The sequence below is a fragment of the Salvelinus alpinus genome, chromosome 26 (assembly GCF_045679555.1).
Source record: "Salvelinus alpinus chromosome 26, SLU_Salpinus.1, whole genome shotgun sequence".
Classification (NCBI taxonomy): Eukaryota; Metazoa; Chordata; class Actinopteri; order Salmoniformes; family Salmonidae; genus Salvelinus; species Salvelinus alpinus.
Window position 1 is genome coordinate 13,205,811 of NC_092111.1, and position 15,822 is coordinate 13,221,632.

Below are 15,822 nucleotides of genomic sequence, written 5' to 3' on the forward strand. Positions count from 1 at the left end.
ACAAGACTGGACCCTCTTGGTTGCTCCTTGTGGTAAGTTAAAAAGACTGGGGAATTAGCTCAAATGGTAGAGCGCTTGCTTTGCATGCGAGAGGTAGTGGGATCGATGCCCACATTCTCCCAAAAACATTTTTTTTGGTGGATCCAAGAACGCTCCAGTTCACACTTCATGCAGCTTTGTCTAACGACAACCTACTGTTATGTAACAATGACAAGCAACTTTCATGTAACACTGATGTCACAATGTCAGATGAAAACGAATGACGTGACTTACTTTCAGAGGAGCAGCGTAGCACACACAATTGATGCCCACAAACAAAGCTGTGGGAAGTTTCCTTGAAGCCAATGCAGAGGATAAAGAAAAACAACAACTCAAAATGTACCTCATGGCCAGTACGGGGATCGAACCCACGACCTTGGCGTTATTAGCACCACGCTCTAACCAACTGAGCTAACCGGCCACTTGCCACGGAGCAAAAGTTTTAGGATGCACAGAGCCTCGGCCAGTGCTGGCTCGTAAACGAACAAGTCCACCAACAGCATAGCCTGACAAGACTGGACCCTCTTGGTTGCTCCTTGTGGTAAGTTAAAAAGGCTGGGGAATTAGCTCAAATGGTAGAGAGCTTGCTTTGCATGGGAGAGGTAGTGGGATCGATGCCCACATTCTCCCCAAAACATTTTTTTGGGTGGATCCAAGAACGCTCCAGTTCACACTTCATGCAGCTTTGTCTAACGACAACCTACTGTTATGTAACAATGACAAGCAACTTTCATGTAACACTGATGTCACAAAGTCAGATGAAAACGAATGACGTGACTTACTTTCAGAGGAGCAGCGTAGCACACACAATTGATGCCCACAAACAAAGCTGTGGGAAGTTTCCTTGAAGCCAATGCAGAGGATAAAGAAAAACAACAACTCAAAATGTACCTCATGGCCAGTACGGGGATCGAACCCACGACCTTGGCGTTATTAGCACCACGCTCTAACCAACTGAGCTAACCGGCCGCTTGCCACGGAGCAAAAGTTTTAGGATGCACAGAGCCTCGGCCAGTGCTGGCTCGTAAACGAACAAGTCCACCAACAGCATAGCCTGACAAGACTGGACCCTCTTGGTTGCTCCTTGTGGTAAATTAAAAAGGCTGGGGAATTAGCTCAAATGGTAGAGCGCTTGCTTTGCATGCGAGAGGTAGTGGGATCGATGCCCACATTCTCCCAAAAACATTTTTTTTGGTGGATCCAAGAACGCTCCAGTTCACACTTCATGCAGCTTTGTCTAACGACAACCTACTGTTATGTAACAATGACAAGCAACTTTCATGTAACACTGATGTCACAATGTCAGATGAAAACGAATGACGTGACTTACTTTCAGAGGAGCAGCGTAGCACACACAATTGATGCCCACAAACAAAGCTGTGGGAAGTTTCCTTGAAGCCAATGCAGAGGATAAAGAAAAACAACAACTCAAAATGTACCTCATGGCCAGTACGGGGATCGAACCCACGACCTTGGCGTTATTAGCACCACGCTCTAACCAACTGAGCTAACCGGCCACTTGCCACGGAGCAAAAGTTTTAGGATGCACAGAGCCTCGGCCAGTGCTGGCTCGTAAACGAACAAGTCCACCAACAGCATAGCCTGACAAGACTGGACCCTCTTGGTTGCTCCTTGTGGTAAGTTAAAAAGACTGGGGAATTAGCTCAAATGGTAGATCTTGGCTTTGCATGCGAGAGGTAGTGGGATCGATGCCCACATTCTCCCAAAAACATTTTTTTTGGTGGATCCAAGAACGCTCCAGTTCACACTTCATGCAGCTTTGTCTAACGACAACCTACTGTTATGTAACAATGACAAGCAACTTTCATGTAACACTGATGTCACAATGTCAGATGAAAACGAATGACGTGACTTACTTTCAGAGGAGCAGCGTAGCACACACAATTGATGCCCACAAACAAAGCTGTGGGAAGTTTCCTTGAAGCCAATGCAGAGGATAAAGAAAAACAACAACTCAAAATGTACCTCATGGCCAGTACGGGGATCGAACCCACGACCTTGGCGTTATTAGCACCACGCTCTAACCAACTGAGCTAACCGGCCACTTGCCACGGAGCAAAAGTTTTAGGATGCACAGAGCCTCGGCCAGTGCTGGCTCGTAAACGAACAAGTCCACCAACAGCATAGCCTGACAAGACTGGACCCTCTTGGTTGCTCCTTGTGGTAAGTTAAAAAGGCTGGGGAATTAGCTCAAATGGTAGAGAGCTTGCTTTGCATGGGAGAGGTAGTGGGATCGATGCCCACATTCTCCCCAAAACATTTTTTTTGGTGGATCCAAGAACGCTCCAGTTCACACTTCATGCAGCTTTGTCTAACGACAACCTACTGTTATGTAACAATGACAAGCAACTTTCATGTAACACTGATGTCACAAAGTCAGATGAAAACGAATGACGTGACTTACTTTCAGAGGAGCAGCGTAGCACACACAATTGATGCCCACAAACAAAGCTGTGGGAAGTTTCCTTGAAGCCAATGCAGAGGATAAAGAAAAACAACAACTCAAAATGTACCTCATGGCCAGTACGGGGATCGAACCCACGACCTTGGCGTTATTAGCACCACGCTCTAACCAACTGAGCTAACCGGCCACTTGCCACGGAGCAAAAGTTTTAGGATGCACAGAGCCTCGGCCAGTGCTGGCTCGTAAACGAACAAGTCCACCAACAGCATAGCCTGACAAGACTGGACCCTCTTGGTTGCTCCTTGTGGTAAGTTAAAAAGGCTGGGGAATTAGCTCAAATGGTAGAGAGCTTGCTTTGCATGGGAGAGGTAGTGGGATCGATGCCCACATTCTCCCCAAAACATTTTTTTTGGTGGATCCAAGAACGCTCCAGTTCACACTTCATGCAGCTTTGTCTAACGACAACCTACTGTTATGTAACAATGACAAGCAACTTTCATGTAACACTGATGTCACAAAGTCAGATGAAAACGAATGACGTGACTTACTTTCAGAGGAGCAGCGTAGCACACACAATTGATGCCCACAAACAAAGCTGTGGGAAGTTTCCTTGAAGCCAATGCAGAGGATAAAGAAAAACAACAACTCAAAATGTACCTCATGGCCAGTACGGGGATCGAACCCACGACCTTGGCGTTATTAGCACCACGCTCTAACCAACTGAGCTAACCGGCCACTTGCCACGGAGCAAAAGTTTTAGGATGCACAGAGCCTCGGCCAGTGCTGGCTCGTAAACGAACAAGTCCACCAACAGCATAGCCTGACAAGACTGGACCCTCTTGGTTGCTCCTTGTGGTAAGTTAAAAAGGCTGGGGAATTAGCTCAAATGGTAGAGAGCTTGCTTTGCATGGGAGAGGTAGTGGGATCGATGCCCACATTCTCCCCAAAACATTTTTTTTGGTGGATCCAAGAACGCTCCAGTTCACACTTCATGCAGCTTTGTCTAACGACAACCTACTGTTATGTAACAATGACAAGCAACTTTCATGTAACACTGATGTCACAAAGTCAGATGAAAACGAATGACGTGACTTACTTTCAGAGGAGCAGCGTAGCACACACAATTGATGCCCACAAACAAAGCTGTGGGAAGTTTCCTTGAAGCCAATGCAGAGGATAAAGAAAAACAACAACTCAAAATGTACCTCATGGCCAGTACGGGGATCGAACCCACGACCTTGGCGTTATTAGCACCACGCTCTAACCAACTGAGCTAACCGGCCACTTGCCACGGAGCAAAAGTTTTAGGATGCACAGAGCCTCGGCCAGTGCTGGCTCGTAAACGAACAAGTCCACCAACAGCATAGCCTGACAAGACTGGACCCTCTTGGTTGCTCCTTGTGGTAAGTTAAAAAGGCTGGGGAATTAGCTCAAATGGTAGAGAGCTTGCTTTGCATGGGAGAGGTAGTGGGATCGATGCCCACATTCTCCCCAAAACATTTTTTTGGGTGGATCCAAGAACGCTCCAGTTCACACTTCATGCAGCTTTGTCTAACGACAACCTACTGTTATGTAACAATGACAAGCAACTTTCATGTAACACTGATGTCACAAAGTCAGATGAAAACGAATGACGTGACTTACTTTCAGAGGAGCAGCGTAGCACACACAATTGATGCCCACAAACAAAGCTGTGGGAAGTTTCCTTGAAGCCAATGCAGAGGATAAAGAAAAACAACAACTCAAAATGTACCTCATGGCCAGTACGGGGATCGAACCCACGACCTTGGCGTTATTAGCACCACGCTCTAACCAACTGAGCTAACCGGCCACTTGCCACGGAGCAAAAGTTTTAGGATGCACAGAGCCTCGGCCAGTGCTGGCTCGTAAACGAACAAGTCCACCAACAGCATAGCCTGACAAGACTGGACCCTCTTGGTTGCTCCTTGTGGTAAGTTAAAAAGGCTGGGTAATTAGCTCAAATGGTAGAGAGCTTGCTTTGCATGGGAGAGGTAGTGGGATCGATGCCCACATTCTCCCCAAAACATTTTTTTTGGTGGATCCAAGAACGCTCCAGTTCACACTTCATGCAGCTTTGTCTAACGACAACCTACTGTTATGTAACAATGACAAGCAACTTTCATGTAACACTGATGTCACAAAGTCAGATGAAAACGAATGACGTGACTTACTTTCAGAGGAGCAGCGTAGCACACACAATTGATGCCCACAAACAAAGCTGTGGGAAGTTTCCTTGAAGCCAATGCAGAGGATAAAGAAAAACAACAACTCAAAATGTACCTCATGGCCAGTACGGGGATCGAACCCACGACCTTGGCGTTATTAGCACCACACTCTAACCAACTGAGCTAACCGGCCACTTGCAAACGAGCAAAAGTTTTAGGATGCACAGAGCCTCGGCCAGTGCTGGCTCGTAAACGAACAAGTCCACCAACAGCATAGCCTGACAAGACTGGACCCTCTTGGTTGCTCCTTGTGGTAAGTTAAAAAGGCTGGGGAATTAGCTCAAATGGTAGAGAGCTTGCTTTGCATGGGAGAGGTAGTGGGATCGATGCCCACATTCTCCCCAAAACATTTTTTTTGGTGGATCCAAGAACGCTCCAGTTCACACTTCATGCAGCTTTGTCTAACGACAACCTACTGTTATGTAACAATGACAAGCAACTTTCATGTAACACTGATGTCACAAAGTCAGATGAAAACGAATGACGTGACTTACTTTCAGAGGAGCAGCGTAGCACACACAATTGATGCCCACAAACAAAGCTGTGGGAAGTTTCCTTGAAGCCAATGCAGAGGATAAAGAAAAACAACAACTCAAAATGTACCTCATGGCCAGTACGGGGATCGAACCCACGACCTTGGCGTTATTAGCACCACGCTCTAACCAACTGAGCTAACCGGCCGCTTGCCACGGAGCAAAAGTTTTAGGATGCACAGAGCCTCGGCCAGTGCTGGCTCGTAAACGAACAAGTCCACCAACAGCATAGCCTGACAAGACTGGACCCTCTTGGTTGCTCCTTGTGGTAAGTTAAAAAGGCTGGGGAATTAGCTCAAATGGTAGAGAGCTTGCTTTGCATGGGAGAGGTAGTGGGATCGATGCCCACATTCTCCCCAAAACATTTTTTTGGGTGGATCCAAGAACGCTCCAGTTCACACTTCATGCAGCTTTGTCTAACGACAACCTACTGTTATGTAACAATGACAAGCAACTTTCATGTAACACTGATGTCACAAAGTCAGATGAAAACGAATGACGTGACTTACTTTCAGAGGAGCAGCGTAGCACACACAATTGATGCCCACAAACAAAGCTGTGGGAAGTTTCCTTGAAGCCAATGCAGAGGATAAAGAAAAACAACAACTCAAAATGTACCTCATGGCCAGTACGGGGATCGAACCCACGACCTTGGCGTTATTAGCACCACGCTCTAACCAACTGAGCTAACCAGCCACTTGCCACGGAGCAAAAGTTTTAGGATGCACAGAGCCTCGGCCAGTGCTGGCTCGTAAACGAACAAGTCCACCAACAGCATAGCCTGACAAGACTGGACCCTCTTGGTTGCTCCTTGTGGTAAGTTAAAAAGGCTGGGGAATTAGCTCAAATGGTAGAGAGCTTGCTTTGCATGGGAGAGGTAGTGGGATCGATGCCCACATTCTCCCCAAAACATTTTTTTTGGTGGATCCAAGAACGCTCCAGTTCACACTTCATGCAGCTTTGTCTAACGACAACCTACTGTTATGTAACAATGACAAGCAACTTTCATGTAACAATGATGTCACAAAGTCAGATGAAAACGAATGACGTGACTTACTTTCAGAGGAGCAGCGTAGCACACACAATTGATGCCCACAAACAAAGCTGTGGGAAGTTTCCTTGAAGCCAATGCAGAGGATAAAGAAAAACAACAACTCAAAATGTACCTCATGGCCAGTACGGGGATCGAACCCACGACCTTGGCGTTATTAGCACCACCCTCTAACCAACTGAGCTAACCGGCCACTTGCAACGGAGCAAAAGTTTTAGGATGCACAGAGCCTCGGCCAGTGCTGGCTCGTAAACGAACAAGTCCACCAACAGCATAGCCTGACAAGACTGGACCCTCTTGGTTGCTCCTTGTGGTAAGTTAAAAAGGCTGGGGAATTAGCTCAAATGGTAGAGAGCTTGCTTTGCATGGGAGAGGTAGTGGGATCGATGCCCACATTCTCCCCAAAACATTTTTTTTGGTGGATCCAAGAACGCTCCAGTTCACACTTCATGCAGCTTTGTCTAACGACAACCTACTGTTATGTAACAATGACAAGCAACTTTCATGTAACACTGATGTCACAAAGTCAGATGAAAACGAATGACGTGACTTACTTTCAGAGGAGCAGCGTAGCACACACAATTGATGCCCACAAACAAAGCTGTGGGAAGTTTCCTTGAAGCCAATGCAGAGGATAAAGAAAAACAACAACTCAAAATGTACCTCATGGCCAGTACGGGGATCGAACCCACAACCTTGGCGTTATTAGCACCACGCTCTAACCATCTGAGCTAACCGGCCGCTTACCACGGAGCAAAAGTTTTAGGATGCACAGAGCCTCGGCCAGTGCTGGCTCGTAAACGAACAAGTCCACCAACAGCATAGCCTGACATGCTGGACCCTCTTGGTTTCTCCTTGTGGTAAATTACAAAGACTGGGGAATTAGCTCAAATGGTAGAGCGCTTGCTTTGCATGCGAGAGGTAGTGGGATCGATGCCAACATTCTCCCCAAAATTTTTTTTGGGGTGGATCCAAGAACGCTCCAGTTCACACTTCATGCAGCTTTGTCTAATGTAAGAAATTGTATAAGATACTGGTAACTTGTTTTAACCACTTCTCAACATAAGCTATTCTTGGCACAACATGCACCCATCCCCTCTACTTTGTCAGACCCACACACACATCCCCTCCCCCATGAATAGGGCCTGTGAAAACAAACGCACATGCAGGATGCCTTGGGATGTGACTAGGACAAAGAACTGTGTGAAAAGCCAATGGAATGTCGACATCAGGCCGAACAGGACTACCCACGACCCAGATCGACCAATCGGAAGGCCAGACGACAAGATCAACCTACTTTGCTTGTTGCCTATATAATCTGTATGTACTGCTTAGAGGGGCCTCTTCTCCGACGATTTCATAAGAATCAGACAGAAAGGAGCCGTGCACGCTTTTGCCTGATATCTTTACACTTGAATAAAACGGCCTTATTATAAAATTATCCACCTCGTGTCTCCACTTGTTCTCCTGTCTCCAATAAACGTTTTACTAACAAAACTTGGTAAGCAGAGGATGGCTAACAGCCTTACAATTCGGTCCATAGAGAGTTGATGAGACAGGAGGCGAGTGGGAGAAAGATTCAAGAAGGAGAGGTGACCCGCTCGAGGGCGACGTCGGCGATTCAACTCACCCAGGAAACTGATCAAAGAGCTCGAAAATATTAAGGTAAGCAGAGCCGGTTTAATCAAAATCTGCATATTGTATTATAGCCAATATCTAAATTATGATCAGGAGTACTGAAGTGGGTATGAATTGTTGTTAAATTTATGTGAAATTGTTTAGAATCTAAGGCATGATGTAAGGATATCTGCGTTAAAAATCCCATTCCAAGTAGTCTGATAACAGTGAGGAATTAACTGAATGTATTCCAAGTAGTCTGATAACAGTGAGGAATTAACTGAATGTATTCCAAGTAGTCTGATAACAGTGAGGAATTAAATGAATTTTGTCTGAAATGTATTCCAAGTAGTCTGATATACCAGTGAGGAATTGAATAGCGAACCTGAGCCTACTGGAGTTGGCATTCCAGTAGACAGAAGGCTATGCGTGTTCTGAATGTATTCCAAGTAGTCTGATAACAGTGAGGAATTAAATGAATTTTGTCTGAAATGTATTCCAAGTAGTCTGATATACCAGTGAGGAATTGATGAAATTAAATGATGCAATATGAAATAAGTTGCATGAGCAGAACCGAGACTAGTCGATAACACCAAATTAATGTGAGTGATTGAACGTTCCACGAGACCGATTGCTACTAATTAGCCACATGCTGAGTTGAGGCTGTGTTGAAGTGACCGCCGAGTCTACTGTGAAGCAGTTATTTTCTGTTGAGAAGTTGACTTGATTTTTCTCTCCCGTCCTGTTGGGATTGATTTAAGAATTAGAATTCAGTTGATAATTATTCTAGAAGCGCTAGGATACAACATATATTGTCCCAGAAGGACACGTTTGAAATACTTTGGGAAAGTATTTAATTAATTAAGTTAGTTTTTGAGTTTTCAGTTTTTTAATTAGTTTTTGAGAAAAATGAGTCCTAGAATTAATTAAATATTTATTCTAGAAACGCTTGAATATACTAATATAATGTCCCGAAAGGACATTTTTGAAATGTTTTGGCAAAGTATTTAAATAATCGAAAAAGTGAAAACGAATAATAACTTTTTGAAAATAGTTCCCAAAATTATTATTATATTTAAAAAAAGAAGCGCTAGATAATACTAGTAGAGTGTTCCAAAAGGATATTGCCGAAATACTTTGGGAAAGTATTTAATTAATTCGCCAAACATAAAGCAATAAAATTCTTTGTACACAAGGGGGAGACAGACACCAGAGATAAGACTGTGTCAGCACCAGAGATACATTGCTAGTTTTGGCCAGTGATGGGCTAAGTGCACCAAAATAGCATAGAGCCAGACATAGCTTAACGACAAAATGGCCACGACCACCGTCCTCAAACACAAATTCAATGAATACTTAGATCAGAGAATGAAAGATAGATCAGGGGGAAAGATGCAGTATAAGGAAGTTAAGATGGTCTGGGAAGGTGTGAGGCTAAAATGGACACAAGCAGGATACCTCAGTGGGGTGGCCCCATCAAAAGGGCAACTCCTCACTATGGAGAAGGAATTAGAGGAAGTAGTGAAGGAAGGGATAGAACGTGAAGTTGAAAGGAATAAGAACCACTTATTCAAAAAGGAAGGAACAAAGCATAGGGAAAGAGCAGAGGCTGAGCTGAAAATAGGAATTTGGGCAATTGAAGAAATTAGAAGAGCACTCCCTTACAGGAAACCTGATATGATGGGGGTGGCCACTGAAGCCCCAACTGACACCAAAGAGGGCAGGCCCAACAATAATGATGAGCAAAGAATTCACGTTCAGCGCTGAAAGAAAAACGAAAATCCAGAATAAATGCACACAATCACACATCACATTTGTCAACACTGACAAAAACATGGCAGACGCACTCAATGCTGAAGAAGGTCTGCCCCACTCCTGTGCAGAAAGAGCTGCACAAGAACTGAAACTGAGACCTGACCTGGGGAACGAACCACTCACCAACCCGGACCTATGGTTATACACAGATGGATGCTGCTATAGAGGAGAGGAAGGGAACATAGCAGCATACGCAATGGTGCAGCAGCTCCCGGATAGATCACATGTGACTTTGGAATCTGCCATCATCACACACCTGCATCAGCCCAGTTAACTGTATTCATAGGGTTGACACAAGCTCTGGAAAGAGCTGAAGGAAAGACTGTAAACATCTACACCGACTCAGCGTATGCTCATGGAGCAGTCCATACTGTTGGACCACAATGGGTTAGCAGGACATCAGCATAGATTACACAGATATGGGGCAAGACAATGTGACAAATGGAAAAAGGTACCTGTTAGTTATGGTAGACAGGTTCTCTAAATAGGTACCTGTTAGTCTCGTGGAACGCGCCAATCAAATGTATGTGCAGGTTTGAAGTTGATTTGGGTTGAAGCCCTGCCCCTGGCGTTGCTGGCCATGAGAGCCTCTCCAGGTGCAGGCACCCATCTCTCTCCTCATGCTTGGTTCACCAAGGGAGGGAGGTCATATGCCCGCCCTTGATGTACAACAAATTGTAATGTCTGATAATTGACGGAACTTTCTGCAGCTCTCTCCAAACAGATTCACAAGGTCCAAGAAGGGGAGCTGACGAGAGATCCGGCACCACGGAAGGTAAAAAATTGGTGACTGGGTGGGGTAAAAGTCCACAAGAGAAAGTGGCTAGAACCCAGGTGGACTGGACAGTACGAAGTGAGGGAGGTTACTTCACACTCAGTCCAGGTCAAAGGTAAATCAGGCGCACCTTGGCACCACCTCACACATTGCACTCCAGCCCCAATCCCTTCTAGAACACTGACAGAAGTCAGAGCTGATTTAAACAGCTTAAATCCGATTCCAAATGAAGACATTCCTGACTCAGGGGATGCGGCATCAAACTCCGCCTCCCCTGAAAAAGGAACCTCGCCCATTTAGAGGGACATTTCTCCCTCCCTGGGCAAGACTAGGGATATCTGGCCCCTTATTTGTGATATTCCTCCACACACTCATAACTCTTAGAATAGTTTGGGGGTGGAGAGCTATACAGAGAATGGACAGAAGATGGCAGTATTGCAGCACTCAACGGTCTCCCAGGAGCCTGTTTGAGTGCTGGTGACAGAGAAAAAACTTAAAACCAATTCGGAGTAGAGAGAATACGTTTAATAACTTATTCAGGTTAAATTTATAGACTAATGATATTATTGTTATGGATTGGGTGACATGCGATATAAATTTAGCGAAGTATATGGTAAGTTTACACTTTGGAATGGAGAAAGTTGAGAAGTCGATTTTACTTATACGATAGTTTTGCTGCCAAACTTAGTTGGGGTAACTAGATGTTTTGCCTAGAGGCAGGAATAAGACAGTCATTTTTGGTATTATATTGGCTAGTTGCTGCGTTCTGAACACAGGTTGAGCGCTAGTAAACGCATATCTTTATTTGAACTATACTAATCTATTTGATAAAAGTACTAAACCTGTATATTTAACATTTGATAATGATTGGCAAATCCATATATTTAACCACAACTTTGAATTTAGCATTGAGTATTATAGGAGGAACGGGATAAAATGTGTACTTTCCCCACCGGGTGTGGCCGTATTAAATTATGCTAGAGAAAATTGGTTGTGTCATTTAGAGGGAAAATGTGTACATTATAGCTTTGAGATACTTTTCAAAAGTTGCTGAAAGTTATTGGTTTTTGTTTAGGTAACACCAGAGAATTCGAACAATAAGTAAACGTATTCTAAACGTGATCTGTTTTCATTATGGGGAACAATGAACGACTCGCAACCTGGTATGGCTGGCAGGGAGTTTTTAAAGGGACAGTACACGTTTATCACAGTTGTGTTACATGAAGAATCGGGGAAATTTAGAACGAATGATTTAAGGGTATTATCATAATTATTAGGTTTTGTTTTTGTGGTAAACGTTTGGGTTAAGGGGTTTTCCGTGTTCCCAGAGACAAGATATCTTAAAAGAATACACTCATATTGGAATAGGAGTTTTACTTTCTGAGTTTTATTTAGGCAAGGGACTTTGAGAAGATGAAGGGTTCTTTTGGTATGCCTAGATATGGTATGGAACACGAATGTAGGTGTAACCTTTTTGACCTATTTTCATTGCATTTTCCGGTGACTTGATCACTCACGGGAGAATGTAGTGGGAATAATGAATTTGTGTCATTTGGGATACTAGTTTATAACTCTTGACCATAAGGTTAGCATTTGTTTTGGCCATTAGAAGATAGAGATAGGTTTATTAAGGTTATGTAAGGACTTTAGAGATTGACACTATAAGACATGTTGTTATTTTAAATCCATTTGGGATAGATAAAGTCAAAACAGTGAGACACTTAGTTAATATTGCAAAAGAACACATAGTTGTTATTGACTATTATTAGAAAAAGGCAGACAGATGGGTCTACCCCGCACTGTTGAGACTTTGAAGGTTTGAGAGTAGAGTGGGGAGGGTGGACCGGGAAATGAGCAAGGTAGGCTGTGAAATAAGAAAGGAGAGAAAGGGTTTAACATATATAAGCAGCACAGATACATTTTAAAGTAGATAAGTCACTTGACAGAGAATTGGAAAAAAATAGATATGAATGTACGCCCAAGGGAGAATTGGATATGCGGCGAATGAATGGGACGTTTCTATATTATAATGTACTAAGTCATTATTTAGAGTAGGTAAGGTTGATACCTGGCCAGAGCCAGGTATCAAACGGGGGAGGGGTACATTGTGGTCTAGGATAGGATGGGGCCTATTGGAAAATAAACTAATGTAAAATTCAAAATTATAGCTAACAAATAGGTATAGAAGTTAAATATATAATCAGATAAAACAAATGAGAAACTGGTGGTTAACCAAATCTGTATGTCCAGGATTTTATGCGTTGCAGGTGAATTAAAGGAGAAGGTGATTCACTCGACCTGGGGGCATATCGCACTTGGAGGGTGAGACACACTGACACTGCCGAATGATCACAGAGTTAAGGAGAAGAACTGTTGCTAATAAAGCTCGGGGGTCAACTCCTTAATGAAAATTCCCTGACCCCGACCTTTCCTCACTGTGTACGTTCATAGAAGTGAAAGTGTTGTTTGATCCAAATCAGTCAGGTTTCAAGACTAGTCATTCAACTGAGACTGCTCTTCTCTGTGTCACGGAGGCGCTCCGCACTGCTAAAGCTAACTCTCTCTCCTCTGCTCTCATCCTTCTAGACCTATCGGCTGCCTTTGATACTGTGAACCATCAGATCCTCCTCTCCACCCTCTCCGAGCTGGGCATCTCCGGCGCGGCCCACGCTTGGATTGCGTCCTACCTGACAGGTCGCTCCTACCAGGTGGCGTGGCGAGAATCTGTCTCCGCACCACGTGCTCTCACCACTGGTGTCCCCCAGGGCTCTGTTCTAGGCCCTCTCCTATTCTCGCTATACACCAAGTCACTTGGCTCTGTCATATCCTCACATGGTCTCTCCTATCATTGCTATGCAGACGACACACAATTAATCTTCTCCTTTCCCCCCTCTGATAACCAGGTGGTGAATCGCATCTCTGCATGTCTGGCAGACATATCAGTGTGGATGACGGATCACCACCTCAAGCTGAACCTCGGCAAGACGGAGCTGCTCTTCCTCCCGGGGAAGGACTGCCCGTTCCATGATCTCGCCATCACGGTTGACAACTCCATTGTGTCCTCCTCCCAGAGTGCTAAGAACCTTGGCGTGATCCTGGACAACACCCTGTCGTTCTCAACTAACATCAAGGCGGTGACCCGTTCCTGTAGGTTCATGCTCTACAACATTCGCAGAGTACGACCCTGCCTCACGCAGGAAGCGGCGCAGGTCCTAATCCAGGCACTTGTCATCTCCCGTCTGGATTACTGCAACTCGCTGTTGGCTGGGCTCCCTGCCTGTGCCATTAAACCCCTACAACTCATCCAGAACGCCGCAGCCCGTCTGGTGTTCAACTTTCCCAAGTTCTCTCACGTCACCCCGCTCCTCCGCTCTCTCCACTGGCTTCCAGTTGAAGCTCGCATCCGCTACAAGACCATGGTGCTTGCCTACGGAGCTGTGAGGGGAACGGCACCTCCGTACCTTCAGGCTCTGATCAGGCCCTACACCCAAACAAGGGCACTGCGTTCATCCACCTCTGGCCTGCTCGCCTCCCTACCTCTGAGGAAGTACAGTTCCCGCTCAGCCCAGTCAAAACTGTTCGCTGCTCTGGCACCCCAATGGTGGAACAAACTCCCTCACGACGCCAGGTCAGCGGAGTCAATCACCACCTTCCGGAGACACCTGAAACCCCACCTCTTTAAGGAATACCTAGGATAGGATAAAGTAATCCTTCTAACCCCCCCCCCCCTTAAAAGAGTTAGATGCACTATTGTAAAGTGGTTGTTCCACTGGATATCATAAGGTGAATGCACCAATTTGTAAGTCGCTCTGGATAAGAGCGTCTGCTAAATGACTTAAATGTAAATGTAAATGTAAATGATCTCTGGCTGATGATGTGTTCTTTGGGAGAGGGTGGGGTTTTACAGGACTGCTTGTAGTCCTGAGCTGTCTGATTAGGATACGATGGGGATGTTACCATCACAGTGTTGCCAGAACCACCACCAGTTCCAACGGACCAGGGTTCAGCCGGCCTCCTCCACCACTTCAAGACCAAGTCCCACGCCATCACCTAAGCTCTCCAATCTGGTACAGGTAATAAATATAAAAGACATCTAAGATAGTGAACAATTGGGGACTGAAACTGGTTATGAGGAAAGGGAGAATATGTGGTTGGCCTACAGAATACTTAATAGAAAGGACTGTGTCGTATGTGGACATGCCAGACCTATTCTGGCTGCTCACCCATTTGCCCTAAGTAATGTGGAAGGTTGGATGTGTATATTGGAAAGTTTAAGCCAAATTCAACCTTGTGTAAAACTCTTGAGTTTTGTGTTCCCAGAAGTACCTCCCCAGAAGGTACCGTGGGGAGTTAAGGCATATGGAGGATATTACAGCTGTAACACTGGTACAGGTAGAGGTAGAGACTATGGGAGGTTCCCTACTGCTGCCTGCATCACTAATGTCACTATTAACTAGAGGTGTTGCTGATGTATGGTGGATGTGTGGACCTGCCAGGCAGTTGACCCCCATTTTGAAAGGAAATTGTCGTTGCACATGTGTTTTGGCCAGTCTGATAACACCATTGCCTATTATTGAGGTTACAGCTAATCAACTTCTGGGAGCTGCACATGACACAGAGACTCGGTACCAACCCAGGAGACGGCAGAACCGTGACGCTCCTTGGTCCGAGGGTACAGATAACATGCACACCAACCTGTTGGGGTCCCAATAGGGGTCCCCCACGAATACCAGACATCAAACAGGAATGATGGCCTGTGGCATCTATTGCCCAGTTTGGCCCAGCTATTGTTGATGCTAAGCAGAATGCTTGGATCAATTATATCTACTATAATCAACAATGATTTGTTAAACTACACCCACACAGTACTTACGGGGATGGCTGAACGATTGGAGGCTACCTCTCAAACCAGTAGACAAAATAGACTAGAACTGGACATGATTCTGGCCAACCAGGGAGGTGTATGTAAAATGATTGGAGAACAGTGTTGCACGTTTGTCCCTAAACAATACTAGTCCGGATGGGAGCATTTCAAAAGCTCTGAGTGGGTTGGCAAGGTTATCAGTGGAGATGAAGGGTCTTGCAGGTGTGCAGGAGAGTGGACTGTTCTCTGGCTGGGTGGTTGGTTTGGTAAGTATACTGCAATGATGATTACTGGATTTCTGACACTAGTTGTTGTTTTTCATTTTTGTGTTGCCTGTATCATACCTTGTTTGAAGTCTGTTACAGATGTGGAAAGGGCCTATGGTATGATGCCGCTGCTTGATGCTCCAGTTGGAGAGGCTGATACGAAAACAAGCTTCCGCAGGAAAGTGGGCTTG

General features: G+C 45.1%; 10 non-coding genes across 10 annotated transcripts; all 10 read right to left on the reverse strand.

Moving 5' to 3' along the window:
• Window positions 1-386: 386 nt before the first annotated feature.
• On the reverse strand, window positions 387-460 carry trnai-aau (transfer RNA isoleucine (anticodon AAU)). The gene has a single exon. It is a non-coding gene; the product is annotated as a tRNA-Ile (tRNA).
• A 474-nt stretch (window positions 461-934) lies between these two features.
• Window positions 935-1,008, reverse strand: trnai-aau (transfer RNA isoleucine (anticodon AAU)). The gene has a single exon. It is a non-coding gene; the product is annotated as a tRNA-Ile (tRNA).
• Window positions 1,009-1,482: 474 nt separating this feature from the next.
• Window positions 1,483-1,556, reverse strand: trnai-aau (transfer RNA isoleucine (anticodon AAU)). Its single transcript has one exon. It is a non-coding gene; the product is annotated as a tRNA-Ile (tRNA).
• A 473-nt stretch (window positions 1,557-2,029) lies between these two features.
• Window positions 2,030-2,103, reverse strand: trnai-aau (transfer RNA isoleucine (anticodon AAU)). The gene has a single exon. It is a non-coding gene; the product is annotated as a tRNA-Ile (tRNA).
• A 474-nt stretch (window positions 2,104-2,577) lies between these two features.
• Window positions 2,578-2,651, reverse strand: trnai-aau (transfer RNA isoleucine (anticodon AAU)). The gene has a single exon. It is a non-coding gene; the product is annotated as a tRNA-Ile (tRNA).
• A 474-nt stretch (window positions 2,652-3,125) lies between these two features.
• On the reverse strand, window positions 3,126-3,199 carry trnai-aau (transfer RNA isoleucine (anticodon AAU)). The gene has a single exon. It is a non-coding gene; the product is annotated as a tRNA-Ile (tRNA).
• A 474-nt stretch (window positions 3,200-3,673) lies between these two features.
• On the reverse strand, window positions 3,674-3,747 carry trnai-aau (transfer RNA isoleucine (anticodon AAU)). The gene has a single exon. It is a non-coding gene; the product is annotated as a tRNA-Ile (tRNA).
• A 474-nt stretch (window positions 3,748-4,221) lies between these two features.
• On the reverse strand, window positions 4,222-4,295 carry trnai-aau (transfer RNA isoleucine (anticodon AAU)). The gene has a single exon. It is a non-coding gene; the product is annotated as a tRNA-Ile (tRNA).
• Window positions 4,296-5,317: 1,022 nt separating this feature from the next.
• Window positions 5,318-5,391, reverse strand: trnai-aau (transfer RNA isoleucine (anticodon AAU)). The gene has a single exon. It is a non-coding gene; the product is annotated as a tRNA-Ile (tRNA).
• Window positions 5,392-5,865: 474 nt separating this feature from the next.
• On the reverse strand, window positions 5,866-5,939 carry trnai-aau (transfer RNA isoleucine (anticodon AAU)). The gene has a single exon. It is a non-coding gene; the product is annotated as a tRNA-Ile (tRNA).
• Between the last annotated feature and the right edge of the window lie 9,883 nt (window positions 5,940-15,822).